Genomic DNA, 25,384 nt, shown 5'->3' on the forward strand with positions numbered 1-25,384 from the left:
TAGAGGGTAGAACTTGTGGTACAATGAGTTTTGGGATTCTTTAGAGATTTCATTGATTATCACTTGCTTCAATAAGCAGCAAAGTCAAACATGATAATGTAAGCATTTTCTGTTCAAATTATTGTAATTAGTTGATTTTGAATCTCAAGATAGTCCTACTAGACCCAAAATATCATTACAAATAAAAATTAATTTGTTCAGAAATTAGCTAACTGTAGTTCTTCAATCCATCTATGCTTTTGCATTTGGTTTGTTTACTGTTTTTAGTTTTGACTTTCAGTGTTTGACAGACTATAAATTTTGTATTATAAATGTTATGGTCACAATCCAGACCCTGTGTTCTTAACAGATATTAATAATAACACTAAAAACATTTTTCTTGGTCCAATGGCAACCTTGCCAGTTTTCAACCAAGAATAAATAGAACACTCAATTCAGTCTATGTGCTCATTATGAAGCTTAGAGAGAATAAATCAACTCTTTCCTTGATGCTAATAGCTGAGTGGAAGTGGAAAGCTTGTGAAAAATCAGTTATAAGTTACATGGATTTAGCTGTCAATTGTTGATTTTGTGATTATTTCTACTGAGTTATCTTTAGGTCATAATAGAATGAAAAGTATGTCTTTGTGCATTTTTGGGCATGGAATTAAAATATCATTAATACTTCCTTAATATCACTTGCAATTAACACCTGAATTTAGAGATTTCTAAGGGTTAAGTCACTTCCTCAATATTACACCTTTTGTGGAACTGTATACAAAGTTGATTCAAATATATCGGGATTAACTATCCAGCTTCAGTGAAACCCCTGATATTAATTCTAGAAGTGTAATTTTGAATTAACTTTCCTTAATTTTTCCTGAAAACTCTATCTACCTCCAATCCCAAAAGCATCCAGGCTTATGGCTTTGAAACAGCTCTTAGGAGATTCTGAAAAAATCTTCCCTCTGGCTCCCTAGAACCACTCTAGTCCTGAAATGTTCTAGACCTTCTGGATAAGAATCTCTTGGGAAATTCTCATGCACAACTAAGTTTGAGATCCTATATTTAGAGGAATACAGAAAGATGTCCCTATGCAGTCTGCACTAGACTAAACAATCACTCCTTTACAAGAAAAATCTGGTCTTCTATCAGGAACCAAACACACAACATCAAAATTCACAGGCAATACACTTGCCATTTCCCTTTTAAAACTCAAAAAGCACAAATCTCATCATACTAAAGCCCACTGCTCTCTGACGGATAAGTCTCTTGAGGATTCCAGCCTTTGCCTATGAGAACCACTGGGGAAGTGATTCTGATGGGAAAATCACCGGAGTGTACTGAATCCAAACCTGGTTGCACAGGGGACCCAGGGGCTGGCTGGTGCTCCTTGTGTTTAGTTTTCTCACTTTATTCTCAGTTTACACTCAGCTGTAATTACTGTCTTGTGATGTAGTTTTATTTGATGAATATGGAAGTAGAATGTTGTAAGACAATTTTGTCCAAGAACAGCAAAATAACATGAGTAGCACCACTGCAGAACCAACTGGTAGTTAAATGAATATATTCTATGTGAATGAATTGGATTCTGTCTCCAGGATTTATTAATGCTGTTACTCTGGGAATCTTACTTAACCTGTGTCTCAGATTTACCTGTTAATATGATGATGGTGATTATGATGACAACAAGGACGATGACAATGATGATGATAATATATTAGGTGCCTCATAACATTGTTAGCAATAGTAAATTAGTTAATATTTACAAGGTGTTTGGGACAGTGCCTAGGCAAGTGTCTGAAAGACAGTTAAAAGTGTATGGAAATCAGACTTTGTTTCTATGTGCGAGATATCATCTAATGCTTTGCAAGCATCTCATCATTTTACTAACTCTCCTCACCATTTTTTGTAAACCAAAGCATGGAGAGCTTGTGAAACTTACCCAATAACCCTACAGCTGGATAAACTTGGGAAAGCCAGTAGCAAAATCTAAATGACGTGGTATGGAAATTTTTATGTTTTATAGTGATTTATGTGGTTAAATTTTACTGGCAGAGTTCTGAGCTGACACTTGTATATGATTAGATATCTTTAAGATGGGGAAACTCAAACATGGAGACAAAAAGGATAATACTGTGGAGAGAAAGATCTAGGCAATTCTAGGTCATCTAATTTTCTTTTTTCTGGTCTTTATTAGATATACGTTTATTATGGTATTAATATTTCCTATGCATTTTGCTATGACTTTGCATATACAGTCTATAATTGTTTACTTATACTTGAATGCATTCAGGTGCTTTGGATTAGAATTTTAATTTCATTTGTTTTTTAGCTTTGCATGAAAAATTTAGAATTCTGCTTGGGACATCTTCACACTAGCTCCAAGGGGAACCTACCTTCCCACTGAGTGTCATGTTTCACTGAGGATTCAGTCCCACTCCTCTATCCCTCAGCTGGTTAAGATGTGGCCTCTTGAACAGGCTTCAAGAAGAAGCACGCCTGGGCGTCATTTAGAACTGAATGACATTATTTCCTCTCTCTCAGTATTAGTCATATTCTCATCCTCTTTTTTAGAGGGATGAACAACTCGGCTTACAACTCCCCAAATTTCAAAAAGACCTTTGTATGCAGAGCTTTGACAGAGAGGCCGATGACTGTGGGATCATTTATTTATATTATTATGTCACAATAGCAGTCACTTTGGACCTTGAATGTGTTCCAGTTGACTCATGATATTTTTTCCGATGTTTTTTGACCTCTGCTCCTTTCCATATTCTCCCATCTCTGATAAGCTAGCTTCAAAACCACAGAAAAACCACAGCTGTGTTTGTTGACCAGCGACTTGAAGAATGAAATCAACTTTTTCCATGAGGAAACTTCAAAGGAGGTAAATGATTTCCCTGTTGCCTACATAGAACCAGATATTAAGAGATTTTGGACACAAGAGTTGTCATTTCTTGTTTGGAAAACATTTTCACATGCTAAAAAGTTTGAAAGTTTTCAAAACATCACCAAGATCAGCTGAGCTGTATGTTTTGTCATTACATTGTAGCATTACAAATTAGATGGCACACAAATCATAATGAACGCAGGTTAGAAAGTAATAATATATTAAATATAATTAATCTATTTTAATCTCTCTTAAGAGACAAATATGATTATCAGAATGTAAAATATTGAATGTCTAAGTTAAAAATATGTAGGGTTAACAAAAGAAGACATTGATTTATGGAAATGCAAAGTGTTCTAGGCCTCCAGAGGGTGCTATTGCATTTACACAGAAACAATTATGCACATATTTCCCTGAAATAAAAAAAATGAGAATTTTGAGCATTTCTTATTAATTTTCACAAAAAATAATGAAAAAATCAATAAGAATGATAATAATATCTTCTAAAATATTAACTGACGCTTATCTCATAAAACAAACCAGTTTTTTTTTTACCCAGAGATCAGTTACCTAATAAAAGAATGGAAAAGATTACCAAGCCATTTCAGATACTATTTACAGGAAACTTAATTTGAGCAAAATGAATTTTACATTAGTCATGGACATCAAATTGATTGTATGTTCATAAATACATTTGAAGCTTTAAAAACCTGTAAAGTTTTTGAGCAGTGAGAAATAAATCACACTGTGAAATCAATCTTTGAGGAAAAGCTGCAGGTTTTGAAAGTACAAATAAAATATTTACCTAGGAAAAATTATTTCACACTGTCATATCTAGTGCTTTACACATATTCTTACAGGTATGAATATATTCCCTATGATGTAATGAAACAGAGGCAATGGTAAATAAATACTAAATTTATTCTTTGTCTTACTTCAAAGCTGAATGACAATGGTGGATAGGTGTATGTTAAAATATTTTAAATTCATATGACATGGTTGTACATATGCACACTGAGCTCTGATCTATAAATATATATTTCAAATAATATTACTGAAATGATTGAAATGGACCCAAATAATCCTTTTTAAATTCACTGGCATATTTATTTGATTTGAGTTTTGATAGCTATTATGAATCCTTATCATATTTACAAAATTACTTGAATCACAATATTTTTAGGATCGTTAGTTGCTATTGGAATTTCATATAGAAATACCCTGGAATAAAGAAAACATTTGGTGTTACTCCACATCTTTAAATTTCTTATTTGTACTTCTGCTAATTTAAATCGTCCTGATGCTGTTTAACCAAAAATTGAATTATTTTCCTCGGAATAAAAAAAAGAGAACTAATACGAATATTTGATTCTTGATAACATTAGTAAAAACATCATATAATGTAGGCAATAGAATAGAACATAAGTGAGTCTAAAATATATCCCCCCAAATAGCAACATTTCTTATTATTGAGAAAATAGTCTATGTGGGAAATGTACAGAATAACTGAAAAGCCATGCTTAAATGGAAATGACTTGAGTTCCAGGTCAGGAGATTAAGCAACATGTTCATCGACATGTGAGGATGATGTTAGAGAACTTGTAGAACCTAGGTGCAGAGTGGGGCATGGGTATCAGCCATCTGTAGCATCTCTCTCTCACCAACACAGGCTAGCCTAGAATCCACTCTCCTTGCTTGGAGGAAGGAGAATTTTAATGCCACTTTGGCTACAAGAGGACAAGATGATGACTTCAAGAACAAAGCAAAAGGATTGGTATGCAGATGGGTGGCAGCTTCCCATGTTTGTAGGTAACCATGGATGCAGATGGAATTGTTAAATGTTTGACTTGTGATAACCCAGATGACATCAGTGAAGGAAGACTTCCAATTCAAACGGCTCATTAATAGAAAAGGAAAATATAACTTTCTTCAGGAAATGATCTCACAAAATATTCTTATTGAGGTCTGTAAATCATTCATTCAATAGATTATCGAGAGATTATTGTGACTGGGGGATATGTTAAACCCTTACTATTCCAGAGGCTAACTAGAACAAAGAACACCAACACATGATGGTGGCATGCAGAAGACAAAGAACTCTCATGAGGGTTTGACTCTTTTAATTTTTTTTAATGTACATGCCCTTTCACTGGGGCCATGACAGTCTAACTGTATATATCATGTTACACACATAAGTGAAAAATGGTTAGAACTATATAGTGCTGGGAGGTTAAAGACTGAAAATAGGGGCCGGCACTGTGTTGTAGCAAGTAGAGTCACCACCTGCAACACCGGTATTCCATATGGGAGCTGGTTAGAATCCCAGCTGCTCCACTTCCAGTCTACCTCCCTGCTAATGGGCCTGGGAAGACAATGGATAATGGATCAAGCATTTGTACTTCTACTCATGTGGGAGACCAGAACAGAGTTCCAGGCTCCTGGCTTTGGACCAGGCTAGCTCTAGCCATTGTGACTAGTTGGGGAGTGAACCAGCAGATGGAATATTATTCTCTCTTTCTCTCTCTCTCTCTCTGTTTCTCCCTCTCTTTCTGTAACTCTGGCTTTCAAAAAAATGCATCGAATAGGAATATATGTGGCAAAATAGAGATGCATTAAATAAAATGATGTGTTTAAAGTATTTTGGAATTACAAAGGGCTGTACTGTATTAGCCTAATTTGGTTTGTGATTTTATCTCTGGCAAGATCCCAGGTATCTGGGACACCATATTCTTCTTCCCCTCTTAGGAAAAGACAAATTAGAAAGAGTCAAGAAACTCTGGCTTATACCCCAGTATTTACTCTGGGTCAAGATCAAGGGTGGAGGTGAGCCTTAGCTAGGATCTCCTCCCTTGGGTAGAGTGTGAGTGATGAGGCTTGCTTGTTCCCTCACCCCTCCAGTCTTTGAGAGCATTTCCCATGGGATACCAAAGGAATGCCTGGAAGTGACAGCAAATTTTTCAAATGACTCACTGCATACACACTCCATCAGCATTTCTGTATGCCTGTGACAGTGTGATTGACAATGTTTCAGAATAAAAACTGCCTACAAACTACAAAAGTCTGTGCACACAGAATCACTTTGTTATTTTATGAATCCACCAGGCACATCACCGGGACAAGTATATCAGGTGACTCAAACATTCATGGAAAGGGGACATAAAAGATGTTGATTTGGGTATAAGAATTTTTTATATCCATACATAGTTTTATTCATAATATTTATTTTCCATAAACTTTTTGAGGCACCTTCATATTATAGTCAGCTTTTTGGTTTACTTTCACAACATTGACTTTGAAACTTAGAAGTTATCTCCATTCAGGAAGAGAATCATCACAGAAAATAAACACCATCTATGTATTTAGCTTACTTGCTGTGTTTGAGGGAATGTAGGAAATTACTATGCTCCTCTTTAGGTACAGGAAAGGGAGTCATACTTGCATAGTTCCAAGCAAGAAAAGGTGAGACTTTTACAGAGAATAGTTGTGAAATTGATAGGGAAGAAGATGATTCACAATGAACCTGAACATCGAAGTTGTTATAACTTTGTACACTACGGCCTGAGAGTTAGGTCTCACCTTCTGCGACCATTTTCATGCTTGCCACTTTGAGGATGGAGTAAGACTACCATCCTTGAAATTTCCTCAAGGCTCTGGAATGTTGTGATTTTCTGACCAGTTCATGTGTGTGTGTGTGTGTGTACATATGTGTATGTGTGGTGGGAGTGGGGAGAGTGTATTCTAAAATAACTCTCTTGTACTAGAAATTAAATATAAAAGTTTATAAAAACAAAGGTCACGGCCGGCGCCGCAGCTCACTAGGCTAATCCTCTGCCTTGCGGCGCCGGCACACCGGGTTCTAGTCCCGGTCAGGGCACTGGGTTCTATCCCGGTTGCCCCTCTTCCAGGCCAGCTCTCTGCTGTGGCCAGGGAGTGCAGTGGAGGATGGCCCAAGTGCTTGGGCCCTGCACCCCATGGGAGACCAGGATAAGTACCTGGCTCCTGCCATTGGATCAGCGTGGTGCGCCGGCCGCAGCGCGCTGGCCGCGGCGGCCATTGGAGGGTGAACCAATGGCAAAAGGAAGACCTTTCTCTCTGTCTCTCTCTCTCACTGTCCACTCTGCCTGTCAAAAAAAAAAAAAAAAAAAAAAAGTCACACAACCCTATTAGGGGATTGGCAAACAGTTATTTCAAGGGTGTTTGAAGGGTGTTTGAAAGGTATTGCACCACAATACCTTTTTGAAACCTTTATTTATATAGAAAGAATACATAAAATTTTAGTGCATATATTATAAAGACATGTATTTTTTTTGACAGGCAGAGTGGACAGTGAGAGAGAGAGACAGAGAGAAAGGTCTTCCTTTGCCGTTGGTTCACCCTCCAATGGCCGCCGCGGCTGGCGCACTGTGGCCGGCGCACCGCGCTGATCCGATGCAGGAGCCAGGTACTTCTCCTGGTCTCCCATGGGGTGCAAGGCCCAAGCACTTGGGCCATCCTTCACTGCACTCCCTGGCCACAGCAGAGAGCTGGCCTGGAAGAGGAGCAACCGGGACAGAACCCAGCACCCTGACCGGGACTAGAACCCGGTGTGCCGGCGCCACAAGGCAGAGGATTAGCCTAGTGAGCCGCAGCGCTGGCCAAGACATGTATTTTTTAAAACAATTATCTTTATTTGCTATCGTTAGCTGGTGTCTTTCCAACTGCATAGGTGGTGGCTTTGGCCACACGGTTTTATAAATAACTTCCTCTATACAATTTTAAACGTTCAAGGCATTGTGTTACTGGGCTAGTAATGTAATAGCCTGGCTTTATATTTTATTGTAACAAATTCCTCTATTTCAGTATGCTACTTTTATTGAGAGAAAGATACACTAAACAGTGATTTAAAATGTACATAAAAGTTGCCAGATGAAAACGTCCATATCTTTTTCTGCTATATTATATCCAGCATCTATAAATTTGGACCTACATCTATACATAGATTTATGCAATTGGATAAAAACCTCACAATCATATTGTAAATCCTATCCATTTGTGAGGATTAGCCTGTTCAACTAATTCAGGAGGCAGGATTGTAGTAATTTCGCTCGTCCTGTACTCAAGACTGTATCCGCAGGGAAATCTCACTGCATCTCATCAGCTTGTAAACATTAGCAGTCAGCCCACACCATTCAGCTTCATTTTCCAGACAGGTAAAAGCTTTCTGACGAATATGGAAGTACCTCTATTTCAGGTAGAAAGAGTTAGAGAGCCTTTTTATTTTTGCTTTATAGTTGATTTTTTTTGTGTAATTTGGAGTCCAAATATCATGACTAGAATGGACATATGTCTCTCTATTTAAAACAGAAGCAACCAACTGGCTTTGTGAAATGTTCTCTACCTATTTCAGCAGAGTCAGATGCTTCAGAAAAAGAATACACAAGACAGCCATCGGATGGGAAAAGCAAGGTTAGAGGGAGAGTGGCCTGCTTACTATCTTACTCTTCCCTAGCAGTTCCTGAATTCAGTCCTAAAATGACAAACATAAAATTGTCTAAGTACTGCTTGCTTTATCTTACTTTTTAGAGGACTATGCCGAGACTTGTTTCAAAAACAAATGAACCCCAGAGTCAAGTATTGTCTGAGCTAATGCATGTTTTTAAATTTAAGAGCACAGACAATAGAGCATTAGTAGAAAATAAAATATTCTTCTCCATTTTTGATTCCTCATTGACATATTATTTTTTCAACTTTCCTCATGTATACAAATAGAATTAGAATTTGCCAAGGTGATCAATGATGTATTAGGATCACTGTCTGAGAGTTAGTGATTTCTTTCATACTTTGCACGTGTTTACAGTTTTTGTGTTTAAATTAGATTTTACTTCTTTGGTGAGACTCAGTTATTCAGTGTCCTCCTTATTGGACCACAGTTTAGAATCTGAAAATAAACAGAGATAATTTCTTAGAAGTAACAGTTGCTATGTACCCTAGCACCCATGGCATCACCAAGCACTTATTCACTCTTACTACATATTTCACATGGCTTAATCCTTAGCTTTCAAAGATTACAGATGCTATTGATTATAGCAAAATGATAGTCAGACAACTTGCAAAAAGGCTTAATTCTTAAATCCTTGGTATCAGTAAGACTATGAGCAATTTGAGTACCGGAGTGTCACTATACTATATCCTTGAATCATCCATTGAACTTGAGGGCTTCCTGAGTTCTACAGACATGTGTAATCATCTGAAGGTATGTGACTTTTGTGAAGTAACATGTAAAAGATTTCATTTTTATTATTTTAATAATACCTTTCCAAAAGAAACATTTTAGAAAGTTTTTTCATCTTGCCAAAGGAGTCGGAAATCCAAGAATAGCTAAGAAAAATATCTGGGTGTAACATCTATTTTTCTCCCTGTGTATCTCTAAAAAAATGTCTATAGTGAGCTCACAAATCCAAGATTTTGAGTACTTTTGCAGTCATTTTTGTAATATTTCTTCATTATTGTATCCTAGCATTATTCATCAGTTGTTGAATTGATTTTTCTCCAACAACAGAGATTAAGCATAACTTTATTTACCCACATAGAATGTATAGATTTCAGATCACGACTTAGTGGGCTAAATTATGATGTGGTCTACAAATTTAAAAAGCATATTGATCATTTTGTCTCCATTGCCAAACATGTGTTTTTAATATCAAAAATCTGTACAAAAATGTTCATACGTGTGGAGTGGTTAGTTTTATGTTTATCTCATGTCAAGAACTCGTGTATGAAACTAAAAGGCCCATTTGAAATGTCCAGCTTTTGTCATCAGATGGTTTATGAAGCACTATACTCTCTCCCCATTCAACTCTTAGAATATCAGGGTAATTATTCTAGGAAAGTTTGAGACTGTGAGAATGAATTAGATTGTTATTTGAATGAAATAACATCAAATGCTAAATCTATTCTCTATTTACACACAGGCAAATTAAGTTTATCTTTGGTAATGTTTTCTTCTTTCTGTTAGTTTTCTTCCTGGGGTTTAGTGGCAAGTAAACATGACTTGTGGTCAGAAAATTTACCATACTGTTGATTCTTGGCTTTCTTTTTTACGTAGAACAATTCTGTTTTGCATCGACTCTCATATTGTTTGAAATAAACTTTATAAATTAGACTTCATTACTCATAAACTAGTATATTTATATTTTCCATGTGAGGGACTTTCTTAGGTGCCAGAACACAAAGGAAAACAAGACACATCTCCCACTCTTAAGGAGCAGAGCTAAAAAATCTGTATCTACCTAAGAAAATATTGCTGTATTTGTACTAGTATTATTACTGCTATTCTTCATTTTTAATGATTATTATACCTAGTTCCAGCAAAGGGCATTTATAACACTTTTTATGATAGTACATATTACTCAAAAAGAGAAATAATGTTCTCTAATATAAGTGAGTTTTTCTTTATAAAGGTGGAAAACGTTTGTCAATTTTCTCCTTGAACTTCTACCCCTTTGCAATCAGGAACTAATTAATTAATTAGCTAATATTTCTAAAGTGCATTGAAGATGAGCAGCAGTGTCACACAAATGCTAAGTATTTTAAAGCCATGTATTGCTGCATATACTGGATATGCTTTTTTAAAGTCTGGAAAGGACAATTTGAACAAATTATACTTCATCTAAATGAAAAAGCAAGGCATATATTGAAGGTAGGGGGTAGGCAGAAGTTGGAATGGAAAAGTACAAATGAATCAAGAGAAGAAGAACCATCCTTTAGATTTTTCTCTTTTATCATCACAAAACAAAAGAGGTATGTACACTCTTATCTAACTGCTAAAACAGCATAAACTTATTCAAATGGAATAATATTAAATTTTTTCACACGTATAAAATTGTTAATAGGATTAATTCAGAGCTTCTGGATGCAAGTTATTATTTTAAAATGTTCTTGGAAATTAATTCTAAGGCCAAAACATATAATTTGGAATCTTGATGTAGGCCTACACTGCCAAAATTCATGAAATAATTATCAACTCTTTCCTTCAGCATGCTTTTCATGGCTAAGAATGCACAAACGCCTGGGATAGGCAAGAGAAAGAAGAATCACAGCCAATGCCCCAAAGTCATTGATGCAGAATCTCAAACCTGAATATCAATGCTCTAATGTGAGCTTTCTAATTTAGTGATTCTTGAACCTGGGCAAAGTGCTCAGATAATTTATTTGATCCAGACCTTCCTGTGTGATTTTCAAACATGAATCCAATGAGAAATTCAACCTTACTAGGAATTATATTTGTTTCCGTTTGGTGGATTTTGTTATTTCATCATCTTTCCATGCTGCTCTTCCTTATAAAGCCAATGAGATAGTTGTTCCATAACATATGAAACAAGGCATTACTTTTGTCCACTCTTTAGTTGTTTTCAGATCACCAGTCCTGCGTTTTCTCTGATCACAGCATTGACTTGGGCAAAGGAATTTGCCCTCAACACAGAACACCACTGTGGGCTTTGCTAAGCAATTGTTCACCAGTAGGAGGTGCTCTACGCAATTGTACCTGTCTTTAGGACATAAATGACAGTCTGATAGCATACAATCATCTCTCTCTCCATGTAACTTGAGGCAGATTTAGTGATATCATGCAATGTTCCTTATATCATCTGAAACTAATGGATCTGTCTCTTTTTATGTTCTTTTCCAGAAATAGGAATCATTTATTAAGCAAGATTTAGGGGCAAATAAACACCTATTTACAGGATTTTCAGTTTTCTACTGAGAAGCACTCCCAACTTTTGGTGCAACTTGATGCCTAATAGGTGCAATCCATCTATCTCCTGTTTCTCCTTTAAGAAAACAAATACCTATCACTACTGAATGAATGACAAAGAATCCCCAAGGCATTTGTATAGATGACACATTTGAATAACTAGAATGATTTGAGCAATGAGCGCTATCACATTTTGCTTTTCTTGCACCTGTAGCCATTGCCATAGTAAGCAATGCTAACTAAGACTTCAAAACAGCAAAACACACATCTGACTTTGAGAAATCAGCTTCAGTCACAAGGCCTGTGCTAGTCCCTTTCGGGTGTGAAGCCTCAATTACAGCACAACCACAGGTCATGGAGACAACTAGCTGCACAAATCAGGAGAACAATCGGGAGCCTCATCCCAGCTGCTGAAGATCAAGGAACACCAAGGTTCAAGTATCTACACGGTAAGAACAAAGAAGAAAGTGCAATAACAAACTGAGAGAAAGCTTAGTCTGGAGACACGCAAGATTCCTTTGCAAAATTCATTACTTGTCATCCATTGGCTTAAAGGCCCAAGTGTGAGACAGCACACCTCTCCTACTCTGGATGCCCTTCCTTTCCTGCCGTGGTACAAAGAAGTGGCTTATGAATTCGTGACCTTCCATAGTTTCACTCTCTATTAAGTTTGACTTGTCTGGACAATTAAAGCTCTTTTCTAACAAAAGCACTCAAGTGTCTTTATCTGGGGTTTAACTTTGTGCCTAATCACAGCTAGCTCATCAGATAAACTTGTCAATGGTTGTGTGTTCATAAGTGTTTAGATGATAGCATTGCTGTCATAAAAGAATTTTCAAAACAAGTGCCTTATCTCAAAGATTCATTAGAGCAAATTTTTGAACAAATGCAGACTTATGAAATAACTGTGATCAAAGGAAGTTACGCCTGGGAGGAGGCTATTTATTTATTTGATCGCTGCTTAGCAAATAGGTTTCTAAACTCTGTTTTGTTTCAAGTCCCTGCTCTGTCACCTACTAGCTATGTGACTTTCACCTGGCTAATCACCCTATCTATGTCTCAGTTTATTCATTCATAATTGTTGTGAGGATAAAAATTGGTCTCACAATTTAATTGTCTGGAAAAGTGCTGGCTCTATATGTGTTAGTAATTATGATTATTATCTTTATCATTATTACTATGAACAGATCTTATGAGGGAATCTCAAAAAGTTTGTGGAAAATGTATTTAGAAAATAATTGTATCTTGGTCCAAAATATTTAAAATCCACACATATGAAAGATATTCAAAATGTCCATGAAAATTCATTTAGTAAAAAGTATATGCATGGATTTCAAAATTATTTGCAACAAAATAAACATCTTTTAGTTTCCTTTTCCATCAAGTGTTTGAAGTCTCTGAGTATGGTACATAGATTAAAGACTCCAGCTCTGATGTTACACATCTGTGTGAGTCTGGAGAAACTACACCATCTCTCTACATCTCAGTTTTCTCTTCTACAAAGTGGGTTTCAAGAACTAAGTCAGATTATACTTGTAAATGTCTCTATACATGGAAAATATTATTTTTCTTATTTTCAACTTTGCTTGACAATTTTTATAAGATTATATCTTTTGTCATGTCTAATGATATCTGTCTGGAATATGTCATCATACTCATGCTATAAATACACAGATTGAGGAAAGTATTTTGAGTAATATAGTAATAGCAAGTATGATTGTGTGTAGCTTGACACAGTTTAAAAAAAGAAATTATTAGAGAAAACTATTGCTAACTGTAGGTCGGTGTGGTTGTAAAATAAGACTTCTCAAGTAAAGATTGATGCCCATTTCTCCAGCTCTCATATTTCTGGGAAGTTTCGGCATCAGAGCCCTCTAGCTTGTTTTTCAGCAGCTCGTAGTAAATGTGATTACACTCAATCTTCATCTTGAAGTTCTCTATGCAAATGCAGGAGGCTCTTGCCTTGAGAAAAATCTTTAAAAGTTGCACAGCTCCCCAGAAGCAGAGGTTGGGAGGGAGGCATGCTTTGTGTCATACACATTAATTCAGTTGGCACATTACAATGTTAAACTAAATGACATTATTACAAAGCTGTGCTAAGAAGTGTTGACAGGTCCATATGGTAATTTTACAATGTATAATGAACACACAGACTCCTTTCTTGCAGAAATTTATAGTTCAAATCTATACCCAGGATATCCAGTTTTATTTCCAGAAACTTAAATTGACTTATTACGATGTAGTGAATGTATAAATTAGTTCCAGTAGTTAAACTGAAACATTTCCCTACAGACTCAATTAGATTCATTAATCTGCTGTGTAGACCTGTAAACGGCCCATTGTTCTTTTCCCCCCAAAATGTCAAAAACTATTTCTCCAACTATAAAATATTTCCTACAAAAACTGTTTTAAAAAGTCAGAATTATTGTATATTAGAAACCCAGAACTACAAATTATCTTAGTGCCCTGGCACCTTTTTTTCCCAAGAAAAATAGGGTCCAGCACTTGCCAAGTAATTTAATGGGGTTAGCGACTGGATTCAGTGCTCACTCACACTAAAAATGCACTGAAATTAAGAAAAGATCATCCCTCCTCTCATCCTGCTGCATCAATCAGCTGGCATGGGGTGAACTGTGTATGTTCCTAGCCCCACAGCTTTTTCATTTGAAAACTTTTGTTGCTGGGCTTCCGTCTGCCTGAAGTGTGGCAGCATATCAGGCCATTGTAATGTGCCACGGAGGCAGAGTGAAATAATGCAACCCGGTAACGAATTCCATCTCAAACGATGCACAACTGTGGCTTACCTTTTCAAAATATCAGCCTCCATGTGGGAACTAGGGAAGCCTCTGCACAGCAGAGATTTAAACACAAATCTTTTTTTTTTTTTTTAAGCTACTGCTGTGGATTTTTTTAAACCAAAACAACAAAAACTTGTTTTATTGATTGATGGAGGTGGCTGTTTTTACTTACTGCATGCTTATTTTTTTCTTCTGTGATTTATTAAACATCATTTTTGATTTAAAATATCTTTACAACTGTTACCTTTGACTTTTTTTTAATGCCTCGGCCCTGAGAATCTTACAGGGCTGTGTGTGATGGTAACTTTGATTATGTTTTGACTCTGAGGTAGACATGAAACTGATTCATTTTAAAGATGAGAGGGAGCTGTTTGGGTCATTATCAGAGGGGCTTCTATTGATATTGTCTGAAACTGAGATAGTCAAGACTCATTTGATTGTATTTAAGAGAAAGCATTCCAGCTCTCTTAAGTGGTGGGTGGGGACTTGGGGGCTGCATGGAGATGTTTTTGAGAACATGGGAGTATCTCATGGCAGATGATCCTCTGGGATGATTTAGAGTTAAGTGTCGGAATATTATCTCTCTCCCCATCTCTCTCTTCATAGCCATTTCATTCTTATTAATATTTTGATTGCAGTACAGCTTTCTCTACTTCTCTTGATCATAGGGCAGAAAATTTCAGTTTTTACCTAACAGACTGAGTTCTCTCCCATCTCAATCCAGATTTTAGAAAACAAGATTCTTACTGATATTGATTGCTTCAGTTCCTGTGTCTTTCCTACTTTGGGGCTAATCAGACATGAATGGGGGAAGTCGGGTATAGAAGGAAAGGGAAAATACTCCATGTCCGACAGGAATAAAAATCTGTTACTTCAGCTAGATGACAGAGAAAGTGAAAGAGAGACATTTCCTTGGAAATGTTAGTGATGGTAAGTGGGGGTCAGTGTTGAGCTAAACACACCGTGTAACAAATACCTGTCTACCTCATTTTAAAGTGACCTTCATCATTATCTTCAGTCCAAAATTATGTAGAAAGTTAGAGTAGTAGGTGCTCCAAAAGTAGAGATATTGGACTTTTCCTCCAGGATGATATTTCCAGTGAGAAATATAATGTGTTGGAATAATCAGCTTCCTGTTCACAGTCCCATGTTCATCTGCTCACAGGACACGCACAATTTTCCTGCCAATGCAGAGCATAACATTTCCTTCCCCCACCCTTTTCATTTCATTAATATGGAGGTGGGGAAGGGGTGTGCCAGATTCTTTTTACAACATATTTCCCCCTAATTTTTCAACTTATCACCTCCCTTCTTGGAATCCTAGCTTTTCATGACAAATTGAAGAGTTCTTGCTTGTGCAAATCTGCTCAATGCTAATATCTGCACCTGTACTTCTGGGTTGTGGCGAAGCAGCCACACATGCACAATAAGTCTGGGTCTTCCACTTCCAGAAAGGACAGGAGGCCTGGTATCAGCAAAACCAGCTCAAGTACTTCCCTGACCTTTTGAGTTAGTAAGTGCTTCTGTTCAGGCAGCCTTCCCCATGGCTCAGCACATTGCATCGCAATTCAAGTATTTATTGAAAAATGTCTGTGTGCCAAGAGCTGAGTTATAGACTTTTAGAGATACAGAATAACTAATATACTATAGCTGCCTTCAAAGAGAATATCACCTTTATAGAGTGACCAGCCAGTCTCACAGATAATTACAGTTAAAGGGGCAAAGTGAATGTGGTGAATAAACTTGGTAGAAGAAATTTAAAAAAAAATCTTCTTGGAAATGGGTTTTTTAAATGATTAAAAATTTGATGTAAGGAGATTTGGTGTATGTTAAGTACGCTGGCATTTTCCTATTTTTTTCTCCTATTTAGAGTTTATATTTGAAAGAGAATAGAATGAAAATACGGAACCCTAATAGGAAATTGTAGAGGGTAATTGAGGTGAAGAAAATTCTACTGAGTTCCTCTCTACTCACATCACAAGAGGAAATGAGGGAAAATATGAGGGAGGAGAGGGGAGAATAGAATAAGTGAGAACAGTCTGATGGCAGACTTGCTTATTTTACATATGAATTCAAACAATGTTTCTCAAAGTCCTGCCGTGCGCCCGGACCTGTCCCATATGTCTGTCCTGTCTATAGCAGAGATGGATAAATACACTTCTTATGACAACACTAGTAGGTAACAAGCTCGGAACAGCACTGAGCATGCTAGCTATAAACATTGGGAAGAGGTGAGCAGGTGTTCATGGGCTTGTTTCTTGCTAGATCCCTTGATCTCCCCCTCTCTTCTCTGAAGTCCTTGCCCTTCGAGGCATCTCTGGTTACCACGTTACCATTGCAGACCCTTCAGCAGCAGAAATTTGTTAATGTCTACAGTATGCTCATAATGTGTGACTTAGTTACTCTCTCTCCTCTCAAGTCACATTTTAAGTTCTGCTACCATAACTAAATATTCCTGCTTAGGCAACTGACAATCTGTTGCTCTATATCTCTGATCACGCTCTCTAAAAGACATTATGTGATTGGGCCAAGTCACCATCAACATTGCTGTTGAATGGAACCTTGGGCTAGAATTCTTCTATAGTGTAAATCAAGATGCATATAGAATATCATGGGTCTAATGCCCATCTTGATCAAAAAAGCTGTGGCAACATGGTTCAGTCATGTGATCTGGGTGATATTTCCTTCTTTAAATAAGGAATCACTTAGAAGGGAATTGATGTAGACATAGGGAGAGAAAGCTGAGACACTACCAATTCAGGCACTAAAACTGATGCAGTTTTGCAGTCAACATGCCCAAAGAAAATCTGAAGATGTGCTATCCTTTCCAAAATGAGAATGTATTTCTTAGGCTAACTACCTGTGAATACATTACATTTTGTCTTGAGTTGCAGTAACTGGTCCATGGTGGTGCTATATTATAGCAAAATGATTAAGAAAACATATTTTGGAATCAGGTAGCCATAAGCTCAATTCCTACCTTAGATTCTTACCATCTGAATAACTTTAGTAAATTATTCTATTTTATCTGTGCCTCTTTTTCCACCAGTAGAATGGCTGTCAATATTTAAAGGAGTTCATATAAAGATCAAATGAAATACTATCTGTAAAATTTAAGCATAAAACATGACACACTGGCTTTAAAAATAAATTGATATCACTTTTGATATTCAGACAAATACAAAACTATGTACAAATGTTACTAGGCAAAAATTAACAAAGAAATTGAAAAATTATTTGCAAAGTGGTTGGTTCAAAGACGAAATATTTGGTGTGGTTTATGCCTTATAAAACAAACAAAGCAAACATTTGCTTTTATGTAACCTTAGAACTGTAGGGTGAGAGGAAGGCATGGTTCTTTTTAGTACACAATTTAGTTTGCGAAAATTATAGTCTAAATCTACATTCCTTGCATAAATAGACCTTTCCCATAAAAACATCTTGTGGCGATCCTCTAATTCTTAAAAACTTAATGTACTAATGACCACATGTAAAGATGAAACTGAATGCTAATGCCATAGTTGGTCGAGCCAAGATTTTACACATAAATAAATGATGGTGGCACATTAAAAACTGTGTACAAACATTAAAGTACAAAGTTCATAAAAGAAATGAACTACAGTTTAATTTTTTGGTATGTTTTAAAAATGTAATTGATGATCTTTCTGTTATGAAGACAAGAAAAAGCAATAGCACATGATTTTGGGGGAAATATTAAAAATAATTCCTTCTGATACATAAGAACATTTGCACATCCAAAACCAGCTTCTCAACAGGGCTTTTTTTTATGAATGATCAACTCCCTAATTAGCCAATTATCATTGCAAATAGAGAAAGGGACAAAAATCTCAAACTGTTAGTAACTTAAAATAGAAATCTACATCACTACATATGAAAGGAGAGCTTAAGTAGTATAAGAGGCTTGGGATCAGAATGAAACCATTCTTAAACCTTTTCTGATATAAAAATGATGTTTTACAATATGGCATCTTTTTTTTGTTTGAATAATGAGATTAATTTTTGATATCTGCAAGATGATTAAAAAGCAGTGTGCATCCCATTTATAAAATAAAACAAAGGAGTTTTGCAATGTTTTATAACCCTTATTAAAAATAATTCCAAAATATTCAGAATTAGTATATAGCTGTAATTACTTCTATTAACTGTGTTAGCTGTAGTCAATGCATTAGTATCTCCAAATGATAAATAAAGCAAACCTCTAGCATTTGGAAACCAGTTGGAAATAATACTCTCTGAAATTGCAGCTAGGAAGGAAGTATCAAAACAAAATTAATACAATAAGCCATCTGCAGAGTTAATTCACAATAGACAATGTTTAATAAACAAAACCAGGGTGCCACCAAATATTGCTAGGCAGATGCTAATCAAAAATAAAACATTAGTGCAATAGACTGAAACCCTGAAAGTGATTACTTATGACAATCACAAACACAAATATGAGTATAGCATTATGTGTAAGTGGATGAAGCATGTGTTTGAATAAGAATTTGTTAGTATTACAATCCAATGTACTGCTCTTTGGCATGGACTTTGTGTCTTCCTCTGTGAATTCAGTGGACATGTGGCCCATAAAGAGAGTTGCCACCTTAGCAATTGTACAGCAGGATCCATGACCCTGGGACATAATCCCCAAGCAAATTGACATTAAGTGGCCCAATGTATATAACTGAAATCTGGATACCAGAATGGGAGACTCCACCAGCTTACAGTAAATCTTACACATTCAACATCTAACAACAGTTCATCTATGTTAAGGAAAACATGCTCCTTCTAATGGATTATACTTAATTAAACAGGAACTTATTTTCTTCATGGAAAATGCTTTTGGTAATGTGGACATTAAAAAGCATTACTAATTTTAAATATTAGGCAAGTAATTGAACAACACAAAATTTAGAGTACCGTAAGAGCTTTTTTCCATTTTTTTATTACTTTATTTACATTACAGGTTTGGAACCAACTATATACTTCCCTTTCTTAACTATAATGTTTAGGTATGTTTTATCACTGGGGCAGATATTGTGGGATAGCAGGTTAAGCTGCTGCCTGGGATATCATCATCCCATATCAGAGTATTGATTCAAGATCCAGCTGTTCCGTTTCCTATCCAGCTCCCTGCCAATACATCTAGGACGGCAGCAGATAATGGCCCAAATACTTGGACTCCTGCCACCCTAGTGGGAGACCCAGATGGAGATCCCCCAGATGAAGTTCCTGGCTCCTGGCTTCAGCCTAGCCCAACCCCGACTATAGCAACCATTTGGATGGAGCACCTCTCTCTCTCTCTCTCTCTCTCTCTCTCTCTCGCATTTCAAATAAGTAAATCTTTTTTTTAGAAAGTCTTATAATTGCCTTTAAGTTGTAATTTTCTTGATGGCAGGTGTCAATATATCCACACCACCTCTCACAGCCTTGTGCTTGTGTAGTGACTTGTATATTATAAGTACGCATTCAGAAAATACTTCCTGAGTGAAGGAATGTCTACTGTGTGTTACTGTGGCAGATTTCTCTTCTGTGCTGTGTCACAGCAATTGGATGCCTTAAGAGCATATCTCCATTATCACTTCTGATACTGTTGGAGTTCTTGGCTACACTCCACCAATGAAAGGCATCTATTCAATACTGGAAAATAGGGAATAAAGAATTAGGAGCAACCGTTGCTCTAGTGCCAGCCATTGGCAGGTGATAAAGTCTCTGAACAGCCTACTGAAGATCACTCAATTTGGATTCACTGTGATCAACAACCGTGTCCTTTTACAGTTCCTCTACTACTAATTTCCTGAAATCCAGTAGTGGTTTTCCCTGAACCACAGTCTTGTCAACAGTTTTGTATGTTCTAAAACCCTGTATAAAATTCCTTTCTGTCTAAAATTTCTGGAGTATGTGATATCTGTTTTCTTAGATACTGAGTGTTCTACTATTTTTATCATTCCCAGTTTATGTCTGTTCTGAAAATAAGCTTCAAAAGTTTGGAGCGTTTTGTCTAGAAAGTGAACTGTAATAGCAGTAGAGGATATGTCACAGCTTCAACTTCCAGTAGTTTTGAATTTGATAAAGACTTTTTTAATCTAGAGATTATTGTAGGAACAATTGAAATTTTAATAATGTTGAATTTTCAACCCATTAATATTGCTTATCTCTTGAATTCTTATTTTCTCAGATAAGTTTGTAGTTTTTGGTGTATAGTTCGTGCATATTTCATTTAAAAATGTTATACTTAAATATTTTGTGTTTTTGATGCAAATAAATTACACTTTGAAAACAATACCAAATTAACATTAAGCTTTTTAAAATGATATTTCAGTATTTCATATTCCAGTTGTTTGTTCCATATTTCCATTTTGCTTGTATATAAACTTTTTTTAGGTTTTATGACCAAAATTTATTGTGACATCACAACATAATATATTACATTATTAGAGCTTATGATTTGACAATTGATTTTAATATCATGAGTTTTTTTATAGCATCACAATTATGGCCTCATCATGGTACTTTTATGACATCAAAATTTATTATGACTGTACAATGATTTATTTCTAACATCACAATTAAATGTCTAGTGTATCACATTACTTGTTCATTACATTGAAATTTTATTACATAATGATTATGTGTCACACTATTTTTATGACAACAAAATCACTTTTAATCATTAAGTTAGTTTGTGACATCACAATTGATTACAACATGAGAATGGAAGGTTTACAACATAACATCAATGATTTTATGACATCAAAATTTTTTAAAACTACAATACATTTTATGATACTATAAGTTTAAGTAAATTAAATTGCAATTGATTATGATACCACAATTATGGGTTTGATATCACAATTGATTATGATGTCACAATGACAGGTTTCTGATATCACAATCATACTTGTGACATCATAGATATTTATAACACCATAATTTATTATGAAATCATGCTAATTACTTTATAACCTCACAATGGTAGGTTGATGGCAAACTAATGTTAGTTTAACACATCACAATGATTTTAGGATATCACAATTGATTATGACATTACAAAGATGGTTTATCACATATAATTGATTATGACAAGTGTTTTACAACGTAAAAATTGATCATGTATCACAATGTTAGATTTTTCTTTACATGAAGGTGGATTATCACATTGAAATTGTGAAAATAATGGTTGTTTATGAGATCATAATGGTTTGTTTTATAATCATAATGTGATTATTATGATTGGTCTATAATATCAAAATATTTTTGTAACATCAAAATTGATAGACTTCACAAAGGTAGTTTATGACATTACAAATGATTATGACAAAACAATGGCTTCTGACATCCCAATGGTAGGTTAATGGCATACCAAGGTTGGTTAATTAACAGTAGTTTTTAGACTTGTACATGTCATTACAATGATTATTTTTTAACATTTATTTAATAAATATGAATTTTCAAAGTACAGCTTATGGATTACAATGGCTTTTCCCCCCCATAACTTCCCTCCCACCCGCAACCCTGTCATCTCCTGCTCCCTCTCCCATTTCATTCACATCAAGATTCATTTTCAATTCTCTTTATATACAGAAGATCAATTTAATATATATTAAGTAAAGATTTCAACAGTTTGCACCCACACAGAAATACAAAGTGTAAAGTACTGTTTGAGTACTAGTTATAGCATTAATTCACATTGTACAACACATTAAGGACAGAGATCCTACATGGGGAGTAAGTACACAGTGACTCCTGTTGTTGCCGTAACAATTTGACACTCTTGTTTACGGCGTCAGTAATCACCCTAGGCTCTTGTCATGAGTTGCCAAGGCTATGGAAGCCTTTTGAGTTTGCCAACTCTGATCTTATTTAGACAAGGTCATAGTCAAAGTGGAAGTTCTCTCCTCCCTTCAAAGAAAGGTACCTCCTTCTTTGATGGCCCATTCTTTCTACTGGGATCTCGCTCGCAGAGATGTTTCATTTAGGTCTTTTTTTTTCCAGAGTGTCTTGGCTTTCCATGTCTAAAATACCCCCATGGGCTCTTCATCCAGATCCAAATGCCTTAAGTGCTGATTCTGAGGCCAGAGTGCTGTATAGGACATCTGTCATTCTATGAGTCTGCTGTGTATCCTGCTTCCCATGATGGATCATTCTCTCCCTATTTGATTCTATCAGTTAGTATTTGCAGACACTAGTCTTGTTAATGTAATCCCTTTGACTCTAAGACCTATCAGTGTGATCAATTGTGAACTGAAATTGATCACTTGGACTAGTGAGATGGCATTGGTACATGCCACCTTGATGGGATTGAATTGGAACCCCCTGACACGTTTTTAACTCTACCATTTGGGGCAAGTCCAATTGAGCATGTGCCGGACTGTACATCACTTCTCTCTCTCATTCCCACTCTTATATTTAACAGGGATCACTTTCCAGTTAAATTTAAACACTTAAGAATAATTGTGTGTTAATTACAGAGTTCAACCAATAGTATTAAGTAGAACAAAAAAATACTAAAAGGGATAAAGTATTAAGTTGTCCATCAACAGTCAGGGCAAGGGCTGATCAAGTCACTGTTTCTCATAGTGTCCATTTCACTTCAACAGGTTTCCTTTTTGGTGCTCAGTAAGTTGTCACCGATCAGGGAGAACGTATCATATTTGTTCCTTTGGGACTGGCTTTTATTTCACTCAGCATGATGTTTTCCAAATTCCTCCATTTTGTTGCAAATGACCAAATTTCATTGTTTTTTACTGCTCTGTAACATTCTATAGCATACATGTCCCATAACTTCTTTATTCAGTCTACTGTTGATGGGCATTTAGGTTGATTCCAGGTCTTAGCTACTGTGAATTGAGCTGCAATAAACATTAAGGTGCAGACAGCTTTTTTGTTTGCCAATTTAATTTCCTTTGGGTAAATTCCAAGGAGTGGGATGGCTGGGTTGTATGTTAGGGTTATATTTGGGTTTCTGAGGAATCTCCAGATTGACTTCCATAGTGGTTTTACCAGTTTGCATTCCCACCAACAGTGGGTTAGTGTCCCTTTTCCCCCACATGCTCACCAGCATCTGTTGTAGGTAGATTTATGTATGTGAGCTATTCTAACCGGGGTGAGGTGAAACCTCATTGTGGTTTTGATTTGCATTTCCTTGATTGCTAGTGATCCTGAACATTTTTTCATGTGTCTGTTGGCCATTTGGTTTTCCTCTTTTGAAAAATGTCTATTGAGGTCCTTGGACCATCTCTTAAGTGGGTTGCTTGTTTTGTTGTTGTGGAGTTTATTGATCTCTTTGTACATTTTGGTTATTAACACTTTATCTGTTGCATAGTTTGCAAATATTTTTTTCCCATTCTGTCGGTTGCTTCTTCACTTTCCTGTTTCTTTTGCCATATATAAGCTTCTCAATTTGCTGCAATCCTAGTTATTAATTTTGGCTTTGACTACCTGCGCCTCCAGGGTCTTTTCCAAGAAGTCTTTGCCTGTACCTATATCTTGCAGGGTTTTTCCAATGTTCTCTGATAATTTGATGGTGTCAAGTCATACATTTAGATCTTTAAGCCATGTTGAGTAGATTTTTGTGTTAAGATGCAAGGTAGGGGTCTTTCTTCATGCTTCCACATGTGGAAATCCAGTTTTCCCAGCACCATTTCTTGAACAGACTGAACTTACTCTAGGAATTGGTTTTAGATCCTTGATCAAATATAAGCTAGCTGTAGATGTTTGGATTGATTTCTGGTGTTTCTGTTCTGTTCCATTAGTCTATCCATCTGTTTCTGTACCAGTACCATGCTGTTTTGATTACAACTGCCCTGTAGTATGACCTGAAATCTGGTATGTGATGCCTCCGGCTTTGTTTTTGTTGTACAAGATTGATGTAGCTATTCAAGGTCTCCTGTGTCTCCATATGAATTTCAGCATCATTTTTTCCAGATCTGAGAAGAATGTCTGGTGTTTTGATTGGTATCGAATTGAATATATAAATTGCTTTTGCAAGAATGGACATTTTGATGATGTTGATTCTTCCAATCCATGAGCATGGAAGATTTCTCCATTTTTTGGTATCCTCTTCTATTTCTTTCTTTAGGATTTTGTAATTCTCATCGTAGAGAACTTTTACATCTTTGGTTAAGTTTATTCCAAGGTATTTGATTGTTTTGTGGCTATTGTGAATGGGATTGATCTTAGAAGTTCTTTCTCAGCTGTGGCATTGCTTGTGTATACCAAGGCTGTGGATTTTTGTGCTTTGATTTTATATCCTGCTACTTTGCCAAACTCTTCTATGAGTTCCAATAGTCTCTCTCTCTCTCTCTCTCTCTTTTTTTTTTTTTTTTTTTTTGGACAGGCACAGTGGACAGTGAGAGAGAGAGAGTGAGAGAGCAAGGTCTTCCTTTGCCGTTGGTTCACCCTCCAATGGCTGCCGCAGCTGGCACACTGTGGCCAGCGCACCGCACTGATCCGATCCTAAGGAGCCAGGTACTTATCCCGGTCTCCCATGGGGTGCAGGGCCCAAGGACTTAGGCCATCCTCCACTGCACTCCCTGGCCACAGCAGAGAGCTGGCCTGGAGGAGGGGCAACCGGGACAGAATCCGGCACCCTGACCGGGACTAGAACCTGGTGTGCCAGCGCCACAAGGTGGAGGATTAGCCTAGTGAGCCGTGGCGCTGGCCCAAAGTCTCTTAGTAGAGTTTTTTGGATCCCCTAAATATAGAATCATATCATCTGCAAAGAGGGATAGTTTGACTTCTTCCTTCTCAATTTGTATCCCTTTAATTTCTTTTTCTTACCTAATGGCTCTGGCTAAAACTTCCAGAACTATATTGAATAGCAGTGGTGAGAGTGGGTATCCCTGTCTGGTACCAGATCTCAGTGGAAATGCTTCCAACATTTCCCCATTCAATAGGATGCTGGCCATGGGTTTTTCGTAAATTGCTTTGATTGTATTGAGGAATGTTCCTTCTATACCCAATTTGCTTAGAGTT

The 25,384-nt window shown here is 36.4% G+C and overlaps 1 long non-coding RNA gene across 2 annotated transcripts in view; it reads left to right on the forward strand.

The window, feature by feature from the left end:
* The first annotated feature begins 2,767 nt into the window (after positions 1–2,767).
* The window catches only part of LOC149127413 (uncharacterized), a 46,499-nt gene continuing 23,882 nt past the window's right edge, over positions 2,768–25,384 (forward strand). For both annotated transcript variants that reach the window (XR_016231194.1, XR_016231193.1), the window contains exon 1: positions 2,768–2,869. This is a non-coding gene — a long non-coding RNA (uncharacterized LOC149127413). The remainder of the gene's footprint in view (positions 2,870–25,384) is intronic.

The sequence above is a fragment of the Oryctolagus cuniculus genome, chromosome 3, assembly GCF_051225735.1.
Source record: "Oryctolagus cuniculus isolate XC-2025 breed Fujian yellow rabbit chromosome 3, ASM5122573v1, whole genome shotgun sequence".
Lineage (NCBI taxonomy): Eukaryota > Metazoa > Chordata > Mammalia > Lagomorpha > Leporidae > Oryctolagus > Oryctolagus cuniculus.